This window comes from Labeo rohita, chromosome 10 (assembly GCF_022985175.1).
Source record: "Labeo rohita strain BAU-BD-2019 chromosome 10, IGBB_LRoh.1.0, whole genome shotgun sequence".
Lineage (NCBI taxonomy): Eukaryota > Metazoa > Chordata > Actinopteri > Cypriniformes > Cyprinidae > Labeo > Labeo rohita.
Window position 1 is genome coordinate 11013311 of NC_066878.1, and position 27126 is coordinate 11040436.

General features: G+C 35.4%; 1 protein-coding gene across 2 annotated transcripts in view; it reads right to left on the minus strand.

Annotated features, from left to right (window-relative positions):
• mtus2a (microtubule associated tumor suppressor candidate 2a) overlaps window positions 1-27126 on the minus strand; it is a 99340-nt gene that overhangs the window by 59971 nt on the left and 12243 nt on the right. The window lies entirely within an intron of this gene.

Consider the following 27126-nt stretch of genomic DNA (forward strand, 5'->3'; position numbering starts at 1 on the left):
CTGCACAGAAAATAAGACATTGCATTTTGTAAGCAATGAGTACGCTTCAGCAAAAACTATCCCAGATGGTTTGTTTCATTTCCAACACAAGATTTGCACTTATTTAGATGAGCGTTTAAATTCTCAGCCTTTAGGGTAAAAATGCACAGTTTATTTTCTTGGTTTTCCTGACTAAATCAAAACTTCATATTTGATCTAGTTTTCCCGACTCCTAAATCTAAAGCAAAACATCATTCTTATTATATTGAAAGTAAGAAACAAGATTTATAATTCTGCATGGCTGTTTGCTGTTTCATTGCATTTTTCAATGAATATAAAACAGCTTAAAGGCACAAAACACTTCTGTAAACAGAGCAAAGTAAAAATGTGCACATTTACATTTGTACCTTTTCTTTACAGAGCAATGCATAAAATGTATTTGACTCAACTACAAGCTACAAATTCTGGAGACAACAAAAAAGATTACTGCATATTTGGCAACATTTTTAGCAATGGCTCAGGGGACTATTTCTTCAAGTTTCTTCACATTTCATGGTGTCCTCTATTAAAATCTCAATTTTAGTGCCCAGTTCAGACTGACTACAGCAAATTGATTTTTTCATCTGGTTTCAGTCAGCTACCTTTTCTATTAATTATGAATATTTCCCTGAAGACGTAATGTCTCCACCGCCATACCGCTGAGAACATTCTGTGGGTGGAAACCAAAAATAAAGCATTGTAACATTTCCTACACCTAATTCGTTTCTCTTTAAAGAACCACAAATTGACAAGCCAGAGTAATGAATAGGAAGTCTACTGACACAAAGCAGTAAAATGTTTGGCTCGGTCCTTTAATGGCAGATGGCAGTACCTCCTTTTCTCCAGTAATTAAATTTTCAAATCTCCACTGCTGAGAATTATGTATGGCCAAATCAGGAAGCCAATTTGAATAAATGAAGACTGATGTGCTTCTGAAAAAAAAAGATGAGACAGAAACGTTTCCCCATGTGTTGGCTTCTTACTGTGCAAGTTTGCCCAACAAAAAAACAAAAAACACAATTAGGGAGAGTGTGAAACGGCTTGTAATTAACAACACCGCTCACGTGGGACATAAAAAAAAGCAGTCACAGTCAGATGGGGGGTAGAAATGATGAAAATACACCATTAATCAAAGATGGGGTTTTTTGCATCTCTATAAAACATTGACTCGACAGCTGTTTGGCTGAAATTATGATTAGGACGTGCAAACAAAAAGCCAGTGTTGTTTCGTTATGTAGATCTGGTCCAAAGCAGAAAAAGGAACAAAGCAAGGTCGGTTTGACATTTTCCCAATAGGGAAAAGGGGGTTGGGGTTGTTCCATGTGCTGACTAGGTAGATTGGGTAGGTGGTCAGTGACTTAGGTGGGCCATAATCAATCACAAAATAGATTTCTAAGAAGAGAAAGGTTGCCTTTTTTTCACATCGACTCTAATGATTTTTGCTCCTACAGGCTTGATTAATTTATGCTGGAATAACAGAAAGAAGTGAGCACTAAATCACTTCAAGTGTAAGATGCAAGTGCACATGCTTGTGCAGAAAATCAGATAGGAGGTCCGTGGAAAAGAGATAGCCCATACAATCCATATCATAGTCGGTTAAACGGGCAACAATCCGAGAACAAGCATATTGATGTTGCCGCACCAGACTGTCACATAGTTCCACCCACAATCCTGCAGGCTGATGAAGTGCTAAAATCACCCACCCACATAACCACCAGCAAATTAAGACTGATATCAAGGTACACTGCATGGAGCGAATCCCATAATTGCATATATAACATATATAAATATAAGCAGCACTGACACAACATGTCAACAGGGCGCTAATCTGAAACCCCAATCAAGCTTTATGCGTGAGATGCAGGGTTGCCAGGTTTTCACAACAAAACCCACCCAATTGCTACTCACAAACTAACCCAATCGTGTTTTGAGAGGTAAAATACACGTTTTTTTCAGCGGGGTTCACCTGGTAAATTCGCATTCCGGAGGATAAATGTCAAGTTATTGGTATCGCTTCAACCCGTGGACATGAAAATCAACCAGCGCCAACAGCGTTAAAGTAGTCCAATTACACGAGAAAACTGCAGACTTGGCAACACTGGTGAGATGTTAGTGTTATGATTGGCTTGCATGACAGTGTGAGCAATTGTCTTTGCTATAATTACGTATTTTTATTCTGCATAAGATTTTTCTCATTTGATCTTTACAGTATGATAGATAGGGCTGGGTGATATGGGCAAATAAATATCAGTCGATATCAATAATTATCATGATAAATGTCAAATTTTTATTTCTTTCAAGTTTAAAGTCTGATTTTTGCTCCAAAGTGAAAGTTGTAGAAACCAGACCATTAATTTCCCTCAACAAAATAAATATCTAAATAGAAAAATTAATTTCTGCATGTTCTAATGAGTTATATTGTTTCAAATCAAGAAACAGGTTTGGGTTGTCTGATAATGATAATGATAATAAGGGGCCACACATTATCGCGTCTTTTGCATGCTCAAGTTCATTATTTTAAATGTAGGTGCGTGGCAGCTGCGCTCATAACAGAAGCACGCGGTGCAATGCGCTCGTTTTTTTAGGCGCGTCCGCACTGCATCGAGATAAAAACATCTCAACTTTTCAGAATGCCAGAAATGCACCGCAGGTCATGTGACAAGAACCAACCAGTTAGCTTCTTCCTTTCCCATAACAACATTGAAAGCTCAGCCAAGATGGAGAAACAGCTGATCATAGCTGTACAGCAGGGGTGCCCAACCCTGTTCCTGGAGATCTACCTTCCTATAGAGTTTAGTTCCAACCCTGATCAAACACACCTGTCTGTAATTATCAAGTGCTCCTTCAGATCCTAATTAGTTGGTTCATGTGTGTTTGATCAGGGTCGGAGCTGAACTCTGCAGGAAGGTAGATCTCCAGGAACAGGGCTGAGCACCCCTGCTGTACAGGGATAGACATATTTAAATAAATTTAGCAGAGCTACAGCAAGCGATTTGGAAATATGTTTGTCCTATGCTGAAAACTCTACGTTTTCATTGAGAGCACAGGTCATGGTTGCTTAGCAATGGCAGACGCCACGGGAGCGCAAGCTACAGAGTGCTTCGGAAAGAAGGAAAAAGCAGTGCACCTAGCATTTTTTACGCATTTTTAGGCGCAACATGTGAACGACCCCTAAATCTCCTCTAGTGAGCTCGCACAGCACGGCAGTTTGAACTTTGGTCCGAGCAGATTTGGTCCGTGTGAAAAAATTATATCGAACATTTACTGAACTCTTTATTTCGTTTTATCGAGGAAAATTATATCACGATAATTATCGTTATCGAATTATCGCCCAGTCATTATGATTGATAGATAGATAGATAGATAGACAGATAGATAGATAGATAGATATTCCATTTTAAAAACAGAAGCTATAGGTTGTGAGTGAATGCCTCAGGTTGTCTTCCACTGACACACTGACTCCAAAAAGCAAGGCCTGGTCAAGAGGGAGATGAAAGACGGGAAGGAGAACTCTGTCCTGACACCATGTTCTACTTGAACACACTTTGCCTTCAAGCTGATCACAAACTCCCAAGCCTGCTCTCTCTAGCTCTTACAAAACACTCAAGCAACCTGCTATTTTTCTCCAGAAGCCAGAGGTTCCTGGAACACAAACAGGACATGTTCCTGGATCCTTGTTTGCTCTTGGTAATACATTCTAGGATTTACATTTCAGTTATTAGCACCAGTAATGCAACTCCACCTCCTGACATTTCCAGTTTGTATGGTCCAGTCTGAAAGTGTAGTTGATACTAATTGGATATTACAGCATGTTTGATCTATTCATAGCTTATGTGCAGAGTGTAAATTTGAGTTGAACAAATAATCCACGCCAATGCTGTGAGCTCATTAGGCAAGACAAACAATCTATTGTACGTTTCTTGCTAATGTTCTCAAGTCCTGCATGCTCATTATCAATCACAGAAACTGCAGTCTAGTTCTTTTCTCAGATTTACTACAATGTAACTTCAGTATGCAATACTGTATGTTAAAACACTAGAAAAGATTCTTAAAGGGACAGTTCACTCAAAAATGAAAATGACTTCATGATTTACTCATCCTCAAGCCATCCTACTGTAGGTGTATATGACTTTCTTCTTTCAGAAGAATAAGAGTTACGTTAAAAAAGGTACAACTAAAAAGCAAATAAAAAAAATTAAAGCTAAAAAGAAATATAGAAAACTAATATAATGAAAAATGCACAACAAAATTACAATACAATTGAAATTAAAACTTAAAAGCTAAATCAGAGTATTAAAATTGAAATAGCACACAAACAAGCAAACAAACAAATAAATAAAAAGAAAAAATTATTAAAATTACGTAAAAAATAAAATAATTAAATAAATAAATAGATGTAAAAATATGGAAATATTATACATCAAAATAAATATGGAAATACATATATCCACAAAGGTAAAAATAATTAAATGTTGACATAAAAACATTTATAACATACTGAAGTACTAAAATTAATACAACTAAAATACAAATAAAAGAAATTAAAGCTAAAAATAATAATAATTATAGATTATAAGTATTATAACAAAAGAAAAAACTTTACAAAAATACATTACACAAATAAAATAATAATAAAAAAAATTTAAAAATGTATTTACAACTGTAACAAATTTATATTTGCATGCAAAAATAGGGCCCCATTTTATTTTATTTTTTAAATTTTAATTCCACTTTAATTTTTTCCAAATTCAGTTTTTTTGTTTTTAGTTTTCATTTTTCTGCACTCCTTTTTAATGGTTAAATTTAATTTTATTAATTAAAAAAACATGTCTAATTAATTAAAACAATGAAATTTTACAATTTAACATTGATTTATTAAAAGTTAAGTTATGTTTAGAACCCTATGAAATGTTTATTTTTTCTCACCTTATATTTTATTGTTATCAAATTTGTTTTGGCATGTCTATTTATTTGAATGCATAAAACTTTTATTTATTTCTACAACAGCCTTATGAAATTCTGTGCTGTGTATTTAAATATTTCTGCTCATCAAATAAAGGCATAAAATATTAATTTATCTTTGAACTAATGAAAATTACATTTTATTTTTGGCAAATAAAGCGGATGTACTATTAAATTTTAAAAGATGGAAGAAATATTGTGTAACAAAGTTTTATTAATTTTTCAACAGTAGTAGTAGTACTGTAGGTACGTACATTCTACTGAATGACAGTAATATATTTCTGGCACAATGTCTACAAGCTAAACCAAACTTTTCCTTTGACGGGTTGCCGTGAATACCTTCAAATTTCTGTGAGTATGACCCTGGTTTTACTTAAACAAAACTGAAATGAAATGCTCACAAAGTTCTCTCAGAGCAGTTCTGGAGATGTTCATGCATTTTTTATGGCAGACGCTGAAATCACAGCAAGCGTCTACCATTCATTCATAAAGAGACACGCAGAACATAAAGGATTCATATTTAAATTATATTTTGCGGCTTAATAATTACCTTACTAGTCCATATCGCGATTTGATTTAAGTGTAATGACCAGCTTTTGATTAATTCAAACTCTGACAAATTCTGTGAACTTCTCAGAAATCACAGGGCGATACAAAAACATTCAGGGCTAGAGAAAAATCTTTCAGAGCTTGATCCCCGAATGATTAACCCTAGCGTCGTCCCTGCGTACAACAGTTAGTGGAAGCTAGAGATATTGGTTTATAAAGTTTTACATATAGATAATTTTCTTACACAAATGCATCAATTCACTTCAAAAGGCCTTTATTAACCATCTGGAGCTGTGTGGAGTACTTCTTATGATGGATGAATGTAGTTTATTGGACTTCAAAATCTCAACAGCCATTCACTGCCATTATAAATCTTGGAAGAGCCAGGGCATTATTTAATATAACTCTAATTGCATTCGTCTGAAAGAAGGAAGTCATACACACCTAGGATTCATTTGGTTGCACATGACTAAATCGACACTATTATGGTGTGAAAAATGCGTGCACACATTACACACGAGTGAAATGCGTCTTTACATGTAACTCTGTAAATGTAGATACATATGACAGCAGCGAATCTTTTTCAAAAGCAACGCAACAGATATTCTCTAGTCTCAAAGAAGGAAATCATCTAAAGTTGGGGAGCTGAATTCACCCCAGTGCGAGGTGAACACCCTCATTCACCCATGATGAAAGAACACAGTAACGGTGAATGACAAGCCGGGTCTATGCTTAACCTTTGAAGAGCGCTGTGTATCTGCCTTCTCTGTAGACGGTAAAAACACACCAGCACAACCTTAATGACATATTTACCCTCAGGTTTTCACATCCTGCAACTTTCTATAGCTCTTCCTTTTAATCTCGAACACATTTTTGTACCTTGCAAAGACATACACAAGGTAAGAAGACGAACGTGTGTTGATATCTGTTAGCCTAACAAAGGTGGAAGCAACAATGGTGTCTTGTGTTGAATATTGTGAGAGATAAAGGTAGAGATTCCGCTTGAGTTTGGAAGGCATTTTTATTATTTAACCCTCATATTGTTTAGTGTCACGAAAAATAATTAGACACATTCAAACACCAGGTGTAAATAGCAATCTGATGCTAATAGGAAATGTAAACATGGCCTATTGATAAACGAAGAACAGTAATTAACACCTTCCGGTTCAAGTAATTAAGAAAAAATGGACATCACAGCAGGAAAATCTGTTGTATAGATAGGCACTGGTTTCATGTTGTTAGCACACGTGGTGTGTTGTGTTTCTGTGTCTCTGCTGTTGTTAACTGAAGTGACAGCTGGGCAAGGAAGGTTCAGACAGACGGACAGGTTTGCTCTGTGCTTCAAGCCCGGTCTGGAGGCTTGTTCTGGGCCAACGGGTGTTTCTCAAGCCCCCTTTGGAGCTAATTAACCTTGGCCTAAAGATAGCACAGAAGATTTCACGACTTCAGCGTGAGCCAAAGAGTCTGTTTTCCACTTCAGTCCTGTCAACACATTCATTTAGTAGTCTATTATTTCCTCAAATATAGTTCATCTAGATTGTTTAGATCTATGGCTGAAGGAGAAAATACACAGCCTTATCAGCATACAGACTTAGACATGTAGATAATATTAAATGCATGATTGTTGGTTTTGTTTACTATTAAAAACTACTTTTAATTAAAATCTATTTAAATTTGGAATCGTTTAAAATAAATATGGTAACTGATGAAAAGCTAAAATATAAAATAGTATATAAAAATAATAAAAAATACTTAAATAAAAATGTTGCTTTGGCAACTAGCTGAAATAAGTAAATAAGCTGAAGTACTAAAATTAATACTAAAATGCAAATTTAACAAATTAACGCTAATATATATATATATATATATATATATATATAAAATTAAATAACAAATGGAAACAAAATTACATAAAATACAATTAAAATTAATACTGAAAAAGTAAAGATTAAAGCTTAATCAGTATATTAAAAGTAAAACAGCACACACACAAAAAAAATAAATTATTAAAATTATGTAATAAATAAAATGATAAAATAAATAGACGTGAAATACGGAAATATTATACACCAAAATAAATATGGAAATAAACAAATCCATAAATGTAAAAAAGAATTAAATGTTGACATTAATAAAACTAAAAAGCAGAAGAAATTAAAGCTAAAAACGAAATGCACAACATTACATAAATTACATTTACTACAATTAAAATAAAACAATTAAATAAATAAATAGACAAAAAATTGTAAATATTATACATCAAAATAAATATGGAAATATATAACTCCATAAAGGTAAAAATAATTAAATGCTGACATTAAAATATCTATAACATGTAAATAAATCTGTTAAAATAAATAAATACAAAACTATATAAAAATATATAAAATATATAAAAATATATTTTAAAAAACCTTAATAAAAATTACATAAACTACAATTAAAATGAAAAATGAAAACTGAAAATGTAAAAATTAAAGGTAAATCATCATATTAAATTTTAAAAAGCACACAAACAAAATAGATAAATAATAAATTATTACAATTATTTAATGAATAAAATAATAAATAAATAAATAAATATTATAGCGAGAAATTCATAAAAACAATATCATATAAACAAATTCATAAAGATAAAAATAAATAAATGTTGAGATAAAAAGATTTATAACAGGTATATATATAAATAAATAATTGTGGAAATATATGCATAAATAAATGTGGAAAAATAAATACAAAACTTCATAAGTTAAATAAGTTAATATTAAGTTAAAGTACTCAAATGACTAAAACTAAACTGCAAATAAAAAAAATTAAAACAAAAAAATAAATACAAAGAACCCTAATAAAAATGACAAATGCACAACAAAATTGAATAAACTACAATTAAAATTGCAGGTGAATCAGTATTACATTTAAAATAGCACAGACACAAACAAACAGACAAATAAATAAATAAATAGACATAAATATGAAGACATTATACATCAAAATAAATATAGAAATATAGAAATTCATTAAAAAAAATAAATGTTGACATAATAACATTTATAATGTATAAATAAATAAGTGCATAAATGTGGAAAAAAATAAATACAATTTCAACTTCATAAATATGTATAACTATTCGAATATATAATCATTTGTGTCTTACTGAAAATTAAATTTACTTCTATGTATGTATTATTTATTTCTTTAATAAATATTTAATTAATTAATGCTGTTAATACTACCAGATTTGGTCCTCACTAGTTGGCACTACAGAAAAAAAATAAATAAATCAATGCACTATGAGGAGAAGCATCCTCTGTGCTGTGTTGGACTCGATGTGCTCTGTAAGCAGAAAAAACTGCACCAAGCAGCACCACAAGGCTCCTCAGAGCAGCCAGACGAGGCAGGAACAGATGCCTGAGTCAGGGTGAGCCTGCCAGCCAATCTTGAAAAGAGGGTTTATCAAGTGTGAAACTGGGGCATGGTGGAGTGTGACAGGACGTGGCACCAGCTCTCCAGTCCAGCGTTACACTCCTAACGCTAACACAAAACGAACAGCGAGCAGCCTCAAATTACTCAATCAAGACAATGAGCTCAAGCAGACGCGCTTAATTAAATCAAAAACACAACTGCTTCGGGAATTATTGACGGTTCGCGGTAATCATCGCCATATTTCTGCTGTCGCTTGGCCACGGCGGGGGCCATCGGAGACGGACCTGAGGAGAAGAAGCGAGCGGCGGCTCAGAACGCAGGCTTAATTCAGTGAGACTAATGGTACTTGAAAGCCCTTCTCTTCCTGTCATTTGGATTGAGGATGTGTGTGTCAATCAAGGTGCAGAGCAAAAATCAAAGGCCACTGAGATAAAATTAAAAGCATGTGAAAGAAGAGGCCTTAACAATGAAGACGAGAAGTGGAGCTATCCAAAATGTGCGAAAATTCACCATGGCTGCTTCACGGTGAATAATGTAAAAGTTGGAGAGAAGAATTAAATATTTCAGCACAACAGCGCATGTGGTCACATAAGAGGCTTGAATGAATATAAAGTTTGGTACTGTAGTTATAAGGGGATCAGGCAGTGCAGGGCACATCAAAATTGAACAAAATCTCTACTGTAATTTTTATAGGTGTCATATCATAAGGAATCAAAAACAAATGTGTTTTTTTAGTTGTTTTTGGGGCTTGAAAGCTACTGGCTCACTGTAAAATATCATTTACTTTTCATCGACTCTTTATAAAATATCTACTTTGTGTTCCACAATAAAAATAAAAAAAAAGATAAATAAAAAATTTAAGTTTAAAAAGTTTAAAAATTAATACACAAATAAATAAATAAAAATCACAAAAAAACAACAAAATCACACAAACCTAAATGAAAACTGAAATAAATAAAACAAATAATAATACTAAAATACACACACATATAGTCTAAAATGTCAAATGTATATATGAATATGTTGATTGAATATTATAAATATCATTAATATGTTAAATGTTAATTCAAAATAAATATACAAAAACAATAAAAATCACACAAGCCTAAATTAACACTTAAATAAAAAATAAATAAATAAATATATATATATAAATAAATATAAAAATGTTGAAAAAATAATAATATGGATATACACGCATATAATCTAAAAGGTTTAAAATATTAAATGCATATATAAGTTAGTGTTAATCAGTGTTAATATGTTAATGTTAATTCAAACTAACTATTAAACTATTAATCCAATTTTAATAACTAAATTAAAAAAAATATATATAATTATGAGCTAAAGCTTCAAAATAAATATACAAAAACAATAATAATCGCAAAAAAGCACAATAAAATCACACAAACCTAAATTAAAACTTATTATACACATAAATACACAGTCTAAAATGTCTAAAATATTAAATGCATATATAAATCAGTGTTAATGTGTTAGTGTTAATTCAAACTAAATCTATTAAAATAATTTTAATAACTAACTAAAAAAATAATTTATGAAAAAAAAACTAAACAAAAAAGCACAATAAAATCACAAAAACCTAAATGAAAACTGAAATAAATAAATAAACTAATTATAATTATGAATTAAAGTTTAAAAAATACAAATAAATAAATAAATAAAAATCACAAAAAAAACAACAAAATCACACAAACCTAAATGAAAACTGAAATAAATAAATAAATAAAACAAAATACTGAAATAAATAATACAGAAATACACACACATATAGTCTAAAATGCCTAAAATATTCAATGTGGATACAAATCAGTGTTCATGTTAATTAAAACTAAAAGTACTAAAATAATTTTAATAACCTAATTTAAAAAATATATATAATTATGAACTAAAGCTATATATATGTAAAATATTAAAATAAATAATATTGAAATACACACACATATAGTCTAAAATGTCTAAAATATTAAATGCATATATAAACCAGTCTTAATGTGTTAATGTTAATTCAGGCTAAAATTTTTAAAATTAAATGCAGATATAAATAAGTGTTAAAGTTAATTAAAACTAAAACTATTAAAATAATTTTAATAACAGCTAAAATAAAACCTAAATATTGAAAAACTTAAGAAAAGTATTCACTCAGGTCACCCCTATGAGTTAAAACCTGATAAGCAATCCACACATTCACACTCATATTGAAAAACACTCCCACAGACGACCCGAGAGACTTCGCTTATGGAAAATTAATGTCCTTGATGTCTCAGCAACTAGAAAATGTTGATACACTCCCACCGATCGGGATGCAAGATGCTTCTTTACAGCAGACGAGTGTGCTCTAGTTTGTCTGTCAAGTTCCTCTCACTCCTCCGCTGGGACAGGATTTGACAGCGCCTCAAAACATTGTGACAAGTGAGTGAGATTGTAGTCACAAACGTCCCGGATCCGTTTTACAGAATGACTGGAAATTTGCTTCACTTCATTCAGCAATCATCAGACTTGAGCTTATTACCACAGGCGCTGATTCACTGGTCCTGCGGTAATGATTCTATATAGAGAACATGTAGGTTATTATTATGGTAAAAGCGGTCTATGAATGGGTTTTGAGAAGAAAATGAATGTTTCATTGACTGACTACAGCAATTTCAAGGCCAAAATGCATTACAGAGAAGAAATTGTTGAATAAAGTCATTGTTTTTTTTTTGCATACAACCCTGCTCAAAAAAACAGCTAAAAGCCAGCCAAGGCTGTTTGGCTGGTCTTAGTTGGTTTAAGCTGGAAGCAGCTGGTTTTAGCTGGTCTCCCAGCCTGACCAGGGGTGTGTTACCCAAAAGCATTACCAACATAGTTCAACGATTCAGTGTTTCCCAAAACCACAGTTCAAACGAACATTTGCGAACAGCGTCACAAACTTACATAGTTGGAACTAGGTTAGAAGCATAGTTCCTTGTTAGTAAGACTAATAAGTTATGCTCTTGGGCACAATAACCAAGCTAACATGCAGTACAATCTATATCTTTCACTCGATCTAAATATAAATGCATTTTAATCTATGTATTTTTAAGCTTCCTCTGTAAGCGCCGCTTTCAATAGTGCCGCTGAAGATGCAGTGGATTACGTTTGTTTGTGAAGGGAATGCACCTCCCGATCTACATATATCCGTCTATGTTCGCGCAAATCACTTGCTTCCCGAGCTCCCTGACCCGCCATGGCACGATGGACTGTATACTCCGCCGTGGCTCTCCGAGCTCCCTGACCCGCCATGGCACGATGGACTGTATACTCCGCCGTGGCTCTCCGAGCTCCCTGACCCGCCATGGCACGATGGACTGTATACTCCGCCGTGGCTCTCCGAGCTCCCTGACCCGCCATGGCATGATGGACTGTATGCTCCGCCGTGGCTCCTTGATCCGCCCTGGAGGCATACCTCCTATCCCTCCTGTGTCTGCCCTGCACGAGCCTCCAGGGCGCCCACCCCACCTCCCCGATGTATTTGTTACGGCGCGAGTCGTGCCTTATGGGAGGGCGGGGTAATGTCAGTCACACCCTGTGGACTGTTTTGTGTTTTTTTCCCCATGTATGCCCTTATTTGGTCTTTCCTGTTTCGTCTTTAATTATTACGTCACTGTTTTATCGATTACACCTGTCTCCCTGTGATTAGTCTGTGTATATAAGTTTGGTTCTGTTCCCTGTGTCTTTGTCAGTTCTTAAAGTCTCGTGCGTTTTATTTACGTGTGGATTCCCTGCTGTTCCTGTTCGTTCCTGTGGATTATTTAAATAAACTCTATGTTCCGAGCTCCTCGTTCCTACACCTCATTCCCCGCACACGACGCCGTGACAGAAACAAAACAGCATCATGTATACATAGTTTTGTACAAAGCAGGGAAAACCAATCACAAAGAGCAATGTTACTTTTTTCATTTAAAACATGAGATGCAGTGGAATGGGAAGAGACCTGTCCCGCCACAAAATTTTGAGACATGTTTTTTCAAAGTTGAACTTACAATAATTTTAAATGGCTTTCTAAACATCTGACTTCTTGTGCAAGACGTGAGTGCAACGGCGACAGATGTCCCTCTAGAAATTGCGCACAATATGCGTTCTGTGTGAACGGCTTGGTTTCAGTTTTGACATAAACAACATCATCTCCGCATTGATGTTCTCTTTTTCGACAGTATTTTGAATGAACAACGTATCCAGTGGGTTCAGCTGGACAGGCTAAAAAAAACGTTAAAATGCAACGACACCTACCTACATCGTCATCGCATCGTGCGCCACTGAGGTTCCCTGACGCACACCTAAAATTCAAATGCAACGTTTTGCATTCGAATGTGGATTTTTATTTTAAATTCGACAAATATTCGGAATAAATTTTTTTTTGACAGCCCTAGATGTCACATGGACTATTTTATCAATGTCCTTACTACCTTTCTGGGCCTTGAACGTAATAGTTGTGTTGCAGTCTGTGTGCGAAAACTCTCGGATTTCATCAAAAATATCTTAATTTGTGTTCGGAAGATGAACGAATGTCTTATGGGTTTGGAACAACATGAGAGTGAGTAATTAATGACAGAGTTTTCATGTAAACCAGGCTCAAGAGTGGTGGCTGTGACACACGCATCTGTATTCTGCTTTACAGATGCTAGCAAAGAAGAACAAGGACAATGAGAGACAATAGGAGTGCTGTTACAAAGCAGAGTAAATATTTGATCGCAGTTTGCTGACTAAACGGACGTATTTGAACCGTACTGATTGCCAAGAAAGCCATCTGGCAAACAGCGACAGTGTCATTTCCAGGATGCCCGAAATGTTTAGGCAGAGCAAGGGACACGCAGACAGACAAAGGCCAAGGCTGAAACCTATGGTGAGAGAAAGAGACAGTGGGAGAGAGGAACAGAGCGAGAACATGACAGCTAACTTGAGCTGAAAAGGTGTGCTGGAGGGTGGGATGTAGTGTGAAAAGGGGTGAGAAGAAAAGAGATAAATACACAGAGAAACAGGAGGGAAGTGTTAAATGGAGGGGGAGAGAAAAAAGGAGTGAGAGTCACACTGCTGTCACATGGAACACCTTCAGTTCAGCTCCATTCAGAAAAGCCCAAAAAAGCTCCAATTAAACTGCAGACCTTAAGCAGCACAGAATGCGAGCGGGAGAGAGGCTGTTATGAAGAGATGATGTGGGAGCTGCTAGCAGGAGACAAGGAAGCTCAGAGTAAACAAGCTGCCCTCATCTCAAAGCTAAGCTAATGCACACACACATTTATACGTCTTTCAATTTGAAAGGAACCAAAAGGGAAAGTTCAACCAAAATAGAAGATTCTTTCATCATCTATTGACTTGCATATCACGTTTAAATCATTCCTTTCTTTCAATCAACACAAAAAGAGATGTTTTAAAGACCAGTGGCTGAGATGCTCTAAAAACACAATTAAAGGGATAGTTCTCTAAAAAATGAAAACAACCCAGTGATTTACTCACCCTCAAGCCATCCTAAGTGTATATGACTTTCTTCTTTTAGACGAATACAATCTGAGTTACATTAAAAAATGTCCTAGCTCTTCCAAGCTCTAAAATGGCAGTGAATAGCTGTTGAGATTTTGAAGCCTGAAAAAGTGCACCCATCCATCCATCTTAAAAATTGCTCAGTCCCACTTTATATTAAGTGGCCTTAACTACTATGTACTTGCATCAAAAAGTACAATGTACTTAATGTGGTCATACTGTATTGCAAAACACTTTTGCTGCTATTAAGGTGGGATATGGGTAAGGTTAGGGAGAGGTTTGGTGGTATGGGTAGGTTTAAGGATGAGTTAAGGTGCAAAGGATGGGTCAACAGTGTAATCATAAATATATTTACATAAATTAATTACAGATGTAATTACATGCAGGTATTTAAAAAAAAAATCTAAGTATAATGTAAATACATGTATGTACACAATAAGTACATTGTATTAAATATTAATTTCAATATAAGTACATAGTAGTTAAGGCCACTTAATATAAAGTGGGACCCATATTTAAAACTTAATAAATCATAATCTCTAGCTTCTGCTAGGGCTGGGTGATATGGCAAAAATTAGATTTTTTTGGAATGTTTGACTGATTCTCGATTTTTTTATGACTTTTAAAGGAGACGTCCACTTCCAGAACAACAATTTACAGATAATGTACTCACCCCCTTGTCATCCAAGATGTTCATGTCTTTTTTCAGTTGTAAAGAAATTATGTTTTTTAGGAAAAACATTTGAGGATTTTTCTCCATGTAATGGACTGATATGGTGCCCCGAATTTGACAAGACGAGCGTTTGAGATTAAAAAGTATTTAAATTGTATTTTTTAATGAAAATAACCGATCGTTAATGTAAACATAGACGCATTTGACTGTTGCACTTGCGCAGAACCTCATGCTTGAAGTGGCATTATAAAAATGCAACGCTGAAGTTAAAAGAAGTTTACACACATCTTCTTGCATGTTTTTCCTATTCCACTTCCTGTGTCACATCTTTGTCAACACAAAAGCACATTCTGTGTGAATGGCATCTAACGATATGAGCGCGTCACTCATGAGTGGTTAATCGTAAACCGTCATACGGTTGGATCGTTCTTTTCTCTACTGTTATCATTGACATAATGATAAGTGTCTAATTCTAACATTTGGTAACATTTCTATTAAAAACTGAGATTCCTTGATTTCTAAAAAATAAAATCATAACAAAACATTAAATTCAAATTATTCTATAAAATCTTAAAAATCGCCCAGCCCTAATTAGAAGTAAAGAAAAATGTTGGAGGACTTCGACTGGTTTTTCTTTGGGTGTAAACAAAACTTGGTTCCCGCAAGACTAGCATATTCTCATCGGATCTTACGCGTTTGCCTACATAATCTGCTGGAATACCACTCTCTCGTGAACAAGCATACGACAGTTAGCGGAATCTGGAGATTACACTTTATAAAGTTTTAAATATAGACATTTTTCTTACTCAAATGCATCAGTTGACCTCAGAAGGCCTTTAATAACCCCCCAGAGCCATGTAGAGTACTTTTTATTATGATGCACTTTATTGGGCTTCAAAATTTCAACAGCCATTCACTGCCATTATAAAGCTTAGAAGAGCCATAACATTTTTTAATATAACTTCTGAAAGAAGAAAGTCATATACATCTAGGATGGCTTGAGGGTGAGGGTAAGCATGCAGAGTAAATCATAATTTTTGGGTGAACTTTCCCTTTAAAGCAATCCATATGAGTCATGTGTAGAGTAACATAGATAATCTAAAGTTATATGACAACTTTGTATGAGAATCAACCCATAATTTAAAGGAGAAGTTCACTTCCAGAACAAAAATTTACAGGTAATTTACTCACCCCCATGTCATCCAAGATGATAATGTCTTTCTTTCTTCAGTTGTAAAGAAATTATGTTTTTTTTGAGGAAAAAATATCAGGAATCTACTCCATATGCAGTTTAAACGCAGCTTCAAAGGGCTATAAATGATCCTAGGCGAGGAAGAAGGGTCTTATCTAGTGAAACAATTGTTTATTTTGTTAAAAAAAAATTGACAATTTATATATTTTTTAACCTCAAATGCTCATCTTGTCTAGCTCTGCGTGAACTCTGTATATTCCGGTTCATGACAGTTAGGGAATGTCAAAAAACTCCCATCTCATTTTCTCCTCCAAAACTTCAAAACTGGCCTACATCGCTGTTATACCTTTTTTTGGAAAGGGTGTTTGACCCTCCTTGCGCGTTCACTTTGGAAACACTGGGTTGGTGCTTCTGCAGCAATGTACATAGGGCACCATAGAAGTCCACTATATGGAGAAAAATCCTAAAATGTTTGCCTTAAAAAACAATTTCTTTACGACTGAAGAAAGAAAGACATGAACATATTGGATGACAAGGGGTTGAGTAAATTATCTGTAAATTTTTGTTCTGGAGGCGAACTTCTCCTTTAAGCAAATTTTAATCTATTCCACTACAGCGATTCTATTATTTATTCCCTGAGATTTGTCTCAGTGTTATAGGTCAGGAACAGGGTGGAGACAGCTGCAGGCAAGAGCAACATGGGGAATAATATCAGCACATTAACAACACAAGTGATAAATGATGCCATTCAGCCTCAATATAAAGTGATTAAAACAAGCTATCAATCACACACTAAGGAAAGGATTGGATGTCATATGACACAACTTGGTGGTTTTACAAATGTCCACAGTGTAAATGTGTTCTGTATATGCACGCTTTGTGTATTCTTAATTTGCACGTGTGAATCCCATGGGCTTTGACCTAGTCAAGGAGACATGGTTGTTTATTTGCAAGAAGGTTATGAGACACAATGGAAAGTTACTAGGAAAAAGCATATTCTATAAGATAATATCTCTGAAATTAACAAGAATACAAGAACCTCCACCAAAACAGTCTCTTAAAGGGATAGTTCACCCAAAATAGAACTATTTTGTTTTCTAAACCTGTATGACATTTCTGTTTAACACAAAAGAAGATATTTTAAAGAATGAGTGGAATATAATGGAATCAATACAACATAAGCTGCTTTTCCACTATTGGGCCGAACGGTTCTTAGAACGGTCAGGTACGGTTCCAGTGTTTCCACATGAGCCTGGTACGGCACGGTACAATTACAAACCGTTCTCGGCACGGAATTCTCGGCACGGTTAGACAACCGTGCCAAACCGTGCTGATAGAGTGTGTGTGCTAAGCAAAAGCTCGCTATTTGATCAAACAGCCAAGTAAACAGCTACGCTTCGTTCATAGCTCATGCATTAATACTGTCAAGAAATGTAGTATTTTCAGAAAGGATTTTTACCTTCTGTGTCCGTCTCCGCTTGGATGCATATCCCCTCAGCATTTGTTGGTACGTTATACCTGTCGTCGCCTTCTGTTTATTTTTTATTCTGTCCTTTTTTTCTGTTATTTAACGAAGTACATATCAGATAAAAAAGGAGTCCCAAAAACAGAAATATCTGATCATCGTCCATATGGCTGTTTACATTACAATTGCGTTACCAAGGCAACAACTATCGCATTTGTATTTACATTCCAAAGAGTTACGTTATCAGCACCACAGTGGAAAATGAAACCGTGTCCGTGCTGACTGGCCCGGATTGGCACGGAACGGAACGGAATGGTTAAGCAAAGAGAACGGTTCGGCCCGATAGTGGAAAAGTGGCTATAAATACAATGGAAGTCAATGGGAACCAAAACTGTTTGGTTACCAACATTTTTCAAAATATCTTCTTTTGTGTTCAGGTTTCATACATGTTTGAAATGACATAAGGGTGATTAAATGATGACAGAACTTTCATTTTTGATTGAACTGTCCCTTTAAGAGACTTCTTGTCGCGTTTAAATGAGATCCTGTATTAATTATGGTTTTACTGTACAGTACAAAACAATAATGTATTGTATTTTGGTGGGAACTATGATGGTTACCATGGTAACTTTTATTAAGGGTTATTGTCAGAAAGCTTGAGGAGGAAACAATAAATTCCTTGAGCTGAATATTATCACGATGGATGTTGGGGATAATATCAGACAATGAGATTACGCAGTAGCACGGTCATTATGAAAATAATTCTTGGGAAACTACAGGTCTAGTCCCGTTGTCATGACAACCCTATCTCAGAGACTGCTGGAGAACACTTTCTTCAGTCTGTCTGTGTGTGTGTGTGTGTGTGTGTGTGTGTGTGTGTGTAAAGGTGAGGCCTGACTGTCCCGATCACCGCTCAACATTTATTTTTTTATTTTCTGTGAAGGCACTTTACAGGTGAAAAGGACAACTGAACATATAAATAGGCCTATTAGGTAAATAGCTGACATTTACTGTTTTTTTTCAATCCTTTATTATTATTCTAAAGCGAAAGCTGAGCTCTGACCAATCAGTAGACAGGTAACGCCTAGTCCCTAGATGCAGTGGCTAGGATAGAAGCAGGTGATTAATGGCAGTTTGGGCAGCTCTGCACACACACACACACACACTTGAGGTGGAAAATGCTCACTAAAATGTCCTCGGCTGTACTTTGCCTATAACTGAAAATAGCTTGCAGCAGCTATGTGATTCAAATCCATTCCTACTCCATCACATCCCATTCTGGGGTTATTTATCTATGTGGAATGATTATTCCGTCCTGGAGGAGTCACCTGTAGAGGTACGGCACGGCTGAACCTTAATCTTCAATGCTGATGGAACTCGGTCAAGGAGATATAAAGCAATATGATCCCATCAAGGTAAAAGATGAGTATCTCAGTTGCTCTATTGAGTGTGCTGAAATCTCCACTTATGTCTGAAAACTCTGTGAAACTTTTTTCAGATTCCTTTTTAAATCAGAGATGACATGAGAGGTTTGAAGACAGACTGTATTTGCAGACACTAACACATATTGCATATTTGCTGACAATACCATCCAATACGGAAAAGAGTTAAGGTTGTATTATATACTGTATAATATAACATGTATATATTGTAATAAACATAAATAAAATGAAAAAACAAAACAAACTAAAAATATATATAATTATATACAATTTCTACATATATTATTTTGCTTACACTACCAGTCTAACATTTTTTTTATGTTAAATTAAGAAGTTTTTTAATTAAGTTTTGCTCATCAATCCTGCATTTATTTGATCCAAAGCACAGCAAAAGCAGTACAATTTTGAAATATTTTTACTATTTAAAAAAGCTGCTTTCTATTTGAATATATTTTAAAATGTAATGTATTCCTGTGATTACAAAGCTGAAGTTTTACCATCATTACTCCAGTCACATGATCCTTCAGAAATCATTCTAAAATTCTGATTTTACATTTATTATTATTATTGTTGAAAACAGCTGATTTTAATTTTTTTCAGGTTTCTTTCATTAATAGAAAGTTCAGAAGAATAGCCACAACAGAAATCTTTTGTAACATTATAAATGTCTTCATCATCAATTTCTCTAAGTTCTAATTCTCTAAAAAAACTCCAAGCTTTTGAATGGTATAGGGTATAATGTTACAAAAGCATTTACTTCGATAAAAGCTGATCTTTGGATCTTTTTGTTCATCAAAGTATCCTGAAAAAATGTACTGTTTTAAATATTGATAATAATAATAATAAAAATTGTTAGCAAATCAGCATATTAGAATGATTTCTAAAGGATCATGTGACACTGACGATGCTGAAAATGTAAATTTGATCACAGAAATAAATTACAATTTAAAATATATGAACATTAAAAACAGTTATTTTAAATAGTAAAAATATTTCACTTTTTTTTTTTTTTGCTGTACTTTGGATCAAATACATGCAGGCTTGGTGAGCAGAAGAGACTTCTTTAAAAAACAAAAAACGTACTGTTCAAAAACTTTTGACTAATGTATGTACGCATAAGTTAATGCATATAAATAAATACAATTAAATTTGTAAGTGTAATTTACATAATTTATTTAGTATGCTGTGCGTATAGACATACATATCATATATAGAGGTATATATTGCAAAACATCTACCATTCAAAACAAAATCTACCATAATATTATCTACATTTGGCAGTGATATCCATTTGAATTTGGATTTAATAGTTTTTATCTTGACAATATTTAAACTATATCACAATATATTTCATATTATACTGTCCCTGACAAGCAAAGACAAAAGACATTAGCTTATCTGACCAAACCGTCGCATAGCTTGAAGTCAAATCTGATCCTGCGTTAAATAACACTCAGTCATCGGGCTCTTATCTGTGTTTGGTGTTTGGTAAATGATCGTCTCCAGAGCAAAAGGCTGAATATGGCAGCAGAGCTGCATTACGGAGAGCAATACTCTGAGACAAAGATGAAGTATGCAGGACTGATGAGACTGACGTGGTGGCATGGAGCGTTCAATCTGTCTCAGATAAACATGGCAGATGACAGTGACAACTCACCCACAACAAATACTCATAAACAGCACCTCTGAATAAAAATGTATGGAATAATATGCTTTTTCATTATTCTTGTTCAGAATCCACAGGAAATCTGAACATACACTAGTGTAAAATGACGAGGGGAGTGACAGCGATTGAAAGAGAGAAGCTGAAGGAGGCAAAGAACTCAGGTCTGTTCATCACGCAGCCCTCATAAAAAGAGGATAAACACAGTTTGGGGCGGGAGATTGAATTAGGGGTGAGAGAGGAAGGAACTGAGAATCCAAAATCGAATTACTCTGCCCTAAAAAAGCGTTTGTCCACAGGAACAGTGAGTGGGACGGGAGAGGCTTATTCTCGCTTGGGTGGAGAACTGCTGGGCCAACAATGGGAGATCACTTCCAAATCCTGACCTGCAGTATCAAGCCCTGCTGAGTCTACCCACAATGCCACTCTCTCAAAATGACATACCAAACACACTACACACAGACACACAGACAATCTTACTCCATTGATGGCCATTCAAAGGTAACTGTGAATAAATAAACACTTTTTTGCTAGCATAATGCTGACAGATGGATCTTTTAGGTATTAGAAATATCAAATGTCATTCTATATTCACCTATAAAGAACAATATAAAACAACACAATCATTCTTATTCTCAAAAGCCCCTAAAATCATAGATGTTTAGTTTTAATTTAGGTTACAGTTGATGGTTTGACTGTGTTATATCACATGTGACACAATTTGGCAAGCTGTGCTGACAGGCCGTGGGTGAGAAGTGGCATATGGCTGTTAGGAAATGCAATTCTGGGATAAGAACTGGCCGTATGACCCTCATTTAATGCTTCACAAAGCAAAAATACATATTTCGTTTCATATATAAAACTATTTTTGCTAAGTCTGACCCAGTGACACTGATAATAAGGGATAAATTTGTGCAAAATCTAGGAGCTCTTTACACTCTCAGTAGTGTCTGAATCAACAAAGTTTCCTTTTTCTAGCCCAATTAGTTCGAGTAATATACAGCATATGTATATTAATAAGCAGCATATGTAAATACAGCATAAAGTCTGGTACTTAGCCCAGCTTATTTTGTCTGACTGACATGTAAAGTGCCATTTTGAAGAAAATGTACTTTTTTCAAACTATCTTTTCTTTATTTGAAGCCATTAACATGTTTTCCATATAACAGTGTAACTTGCTGCTTAACACTGCGTATTATTCACTGTGTAAATTAAATACAGTATACTGCTTATTAAATTTACAGAAGTGATTTAGTCAAGAGCAGTGAGAGATTTGTTCTCTTTTGTTATTTTGTTTATTAGCATGAATGACAGACAGCAGGAATATTAGACTGCTATCACTTTAAGACCCACCCGGATCCAATATATTGTCATTTTCTCAGCTGTTTACTTTCACTTAAGACCTAAATTACTGTGTTTATGAGGATACTTGTAAAGGCGGGCATTTTGACACATACAAGTAGGGCTGCCCCCTAATGGTCGACTAACCGTTAGTCGACGAGAAGAGGCTTGGTTGACCAAAACGCTATTAGTCGCTTAGTTGCCGAAAAAATTGTGACGGACAGATCGTTAACGGCTGGTCTCTGTTGTAATAATAGTACATCGGGCAGGACATCCAAATTGTTACCTATTATTCATCGACCTCAAATATGGCTTTTCATCTGAAATAAGTAAGCAGTAGCAACTTTACATGGCCGCTCAATCGAATGTTACCCTAGAAAAATGTGTGCTATTCAAGTGCCTGTGCAAAGTGAATACTAGCGTGCTTAATGGATGACAGATGGAGGCGCTGGTGCGGTCACTTTCTCTTAAAATACTCCATTTTTGGTCATACAGATAAAAGTAACACATTTTTCGAATCTGTAAAGACTCTACGTTTGTTTGTGTGCACTCGCAATATCAAAGAAACGTTGCGCTTTTGTAAAATAATGAAAGCAGGATGCACTTCCTGGCATCTCTGTCTCTATGAAGAGCGAAACTTTGAAACGCTGTGTGTACTTGCCTTGCAGACATGAAAAATATATCTATAGAGAGTGAAATGTCTACTTTTAAATGAATCAATTTAAATAGAAAACAAATATTCTCAGATTATGCAATCGATATGAAACACACATACAGGCACATCATCAGTGCCACTGACTTCTGAGCACTTATTAGGCTTTGTAGGCAATTACAGTCTCATTATTATGATTTATATAGTTTATATACACTGAATTAGTTAAAATGATCAATTTTTCTTTTATGCTAAAAATCATTAGGATATTAAGTAAAGATCATGTTCCATGAAGATATTTTGTAAATTTCCTACCGTAAATACACCAAAGCTTAATTTTTTATTAGTAATATGCATTGCTAAGAACATTTGGACAACTTTACAGGCAATTTTCTAGTCACATGTTAACATTGAACTATGTTGGTAACTATAGAACACAGTTTGCTAACGATGCTTTTTTGGAAACACACTGAGCTGACTGTGGGCGATCTGGGTGGGTGTGCGTCTGAGGCTGTGACCTAAAACTGCAGAAACCCCTGTAGAATTCCCACCAAATGACCCAGATTCCCACCTTAAATGTGAATTTGTTTACAGTAGGTTTGTGAGTTGTATAATATCAGTGTTTCTTGTGCTATTCCAGTGCAATATGGAGATCTAGAGAGGGGTCAGAGAGAGATGGAGTCATGGGAACAGAGCTAAATGCAGCTTCAGCACCTGCAGTGCGGCTAGGCGGACTCATCGATCTGGGAAGAAAGGTATGGGCTACATTCATCTCAAATGCAAAGAGTATTACCCCAGTTCTCCTGGGGTAACAGGTGACTGTGTCGCTGCTGTGTTTTTTTTAAACCACTCTTGTATGATGGTACACCAGTGCAGTGGCTTATTGATACATTGAGCTGTGGTGCTCATGTGGGAAATACTGATTTGAATACGGCTCGATCCCTTTCCACTGGTTCCTCTACTAGTACAAAACACACAGGTGGAACTTGAGAGCTTGGAACTCACTGTCCATTCAAACCTCCACAGGTATCTGCACAACAGAAAGCAAAACACATCCCACACTCCTCATTAGCTTCTTGTGCTGCTCAGATTTGGGGAACAGTCATATTGCGGTGGCAGAATAAAAAAAAAAAAAAACAATCCCTCCCGATGTCTCTAACAAGATTTCCGTCTTTGGCTTCTAAATGAATCCCTCCTGCTGAGGGCTACGAGCGATCTGCCTACTGCACCCCTGCCACCAAATCCATCCTAATTATGTCACATGTAAATCCATTTGTCAGATGCATAATCTCTGATCCATTTATCAGAAGGTCAGGAGATTCGGAGGGAAATAGACAGAGTTATTACTCTGTGACTCTCAAATAAGATTTCAGTGGGATAAACAGATCCTGCGGACTGAAGAAGAGGGGTGAATAATGAGCAGATATGCAGAAGACAGGAGAATCATTACACCTCTCTGAACACCCCCGCGCCCTCCGTAACAACACAGGTCTGAGGAAATCTGCTTAACTACCACCTTTGTCATTTCACACAAACCAAAGGCTGATGAGATGTGTGACATGCAGTGTAAATGTCTTAAATGGCATCTTAGGCAGCTGTATTTTGACAGTAATGATGTGAATCAAGTATAAGAGGGATTGTAATAAAGTTCAGGAGAAGACTGTTCATATAAGCCTGTCAATCACAATTCTTAAGGGCATATAGAGTCTCTTACTATCTCTCTTTTCTTAGCAGAATATTACATCTCTCCATACTTATTGCATTAAATATATTAAAGGAGGAGTCCACCTCCAGAACAACAATTTACAAATAATTTACTCACCTCCTTTTCATCCAAGATGTTCATGTCTTTCTTTCTTCAGTCGTAAAGAAATTATGTTTTTAAGGAAAACATTTCAGCATTTTTCCCCATATAATGGACTGCTATGGTGCCTCAATTTTGAACTTCCAAAATGCAGTTTAAATGCAGCTTCAAACGATCCCAAATGCGGTTGTAAACGATCCCAGCCGAGGAAGAAGGGTCTTATCTAGCGAAACGATCAATTATTTACATAAAAAAAAAAAACAATTTAAATACTTTTTATTCTCAAACGCTCGTCTTGCCTCAAACTTTAAAAATCATCCTACATCATGGCAGAAGTTCCGACCCAGTCTTTGCAAAGTGAACATGCAAAATGATCAAACATCCTTAACAAAAACGGTGTAACAGCGATATCTTCCTCTGCTGGGATCGTTTACAACTGCATTTGGGATCGTTTGAAGCCGCATTTAAACTGCATTTTGGAAGTTTAAAATCAGGGCACCATGTCAGTCCATTATATGGAGAAAAATGCTGAAATGCTTTCCTCAAAAAACAATTTCTTTACGACTGAAGAAAGAAAGACATGAACATCGTGGATGACAAGGGGGTGAGTAAATTATTTGTAAACTGTTGTTCTGGAAGTGGACTTCTCCTTTAACAAATTGACTTTATATGAAAATCGATGCAAACAGAAAGTAGTTTCTTTGAAGGAAAAACAAAAGATGTTACAGGTAAGAAACTATTGTACTTTTTACATTACATTTATATAACGTTATATTACTTGGTTTGGTTTGCTGATTTTAGCTTGTTAGAACGGAAGAACTAGCTTGGCCAGATTTGGAGACCCGCTAAAACCAACATTTGATTTAAGCAGCTGATTTAAGCAGCTTTTACAGCAGAAACCACAAACAGTGCACAGCTCTTGCAAAGCTTTTGAAAAGCCCTTGAAATTGAGAAGCCACAATTAACACACAATATCACCAATCACAATGAACAGAATAGACTGAAGGACACATGGTGAGACACAGTGAACAAACCCCACTTATAAACCGACCAAATGACTGACAGACTGCTGCTGAGCTTATTGTACCCATTGACTTCTTTCTGTATATCTCTGAAACCTGCCTAACTATATCCCACCATACATCTGATAACAAAAAACACAGATAGCAAAATAAAGGTCATAGCTGCACATTTCTTGAGGTTACACATATAAAGCAGACACATTTGTGGCTACAAATGACTTAAAATGATGGAAGCTGACGTATCACTACACAGTCTACCAATATACAGCATGTTTATGTTTCTATCCTGAAGCAATTATGCCTGCATGCTTGATAAAACAGACACACACACACACGCTCAGACGTCACTCACACATCACACACAAGCTCACGGCGGCATATCACGGCCAGCACTCCGTGCTTAATTGCATTGCAGCTGGTTCACACACAAACACTTGGTGTGATTGACATTTGACAGCAGGAAGTCAACTGCACACACACATATAAACACACTTACACCAGAAACAAACACACTGACCCTGAGCCATACAATTACCACCTCATCCACACCTCACAGTGAGAAAACAGCACTTAACCTGAGACTTCACACAAACACAAACATACACTAGAACACTGACATGCACAAATAAGCAGAGACGGCCAACAAATTTGTGCAAACACAGTCTTTGCCTCTTATTGAACAATCAAATGGTCAACATTATATATTCAATTCATCAAAGTCATTATTTATTATGCTATTAAAGGAATGATTCAGCCACAAATGAAAATTTATGAAAAACTTACGTTTAACTATTCTTTTTTGTAGTTAACTTTTCACAATATTTGAATTTTATGGATCACCAGTCATTAAAGCTTGGTAAATATTGGTCACAGACACAGAAGTTTACATTAAATTTCACTTATTACTAAAAACTCCCACAGATTATGATTTTATGTCATTTTATGTCATTTTGCCATAACAACGTGATTATATCTAAGTGCATGTTGTTTACTTACTTTTTTTTAAATTAGTCTTACTTTTAACAGCATTATATTGTTCAGTCACACTGATTTGCGAATGTGGAACGTGCACAAACATGAGATAAGCAGGCATTGCCTCCTCTCACGTTACTTTCCCCCATTCATTCTCAAGTACCCCCCCCACCCAACTCACCACACACTATACGGGGTCTGTTAAAACTCAATGGGCTGAGGGGAGGCTAGAGAGAAGCAGACTCCCGCTGTAACTTTACCTGCTGCGATCTCCGTCTACACTACACAACTGAAATACGCAGAGCAAATGTGTTGGCAGCCACACCGTCGTTTTCAAAAGTCTCCGTTTTGGTCTGTTTACACTTGTTTTCAAACTAAAATGGGGTCTGCAGAATTTTCAAAAGTCTGTTTTCGAGGGCCTAAGGCCC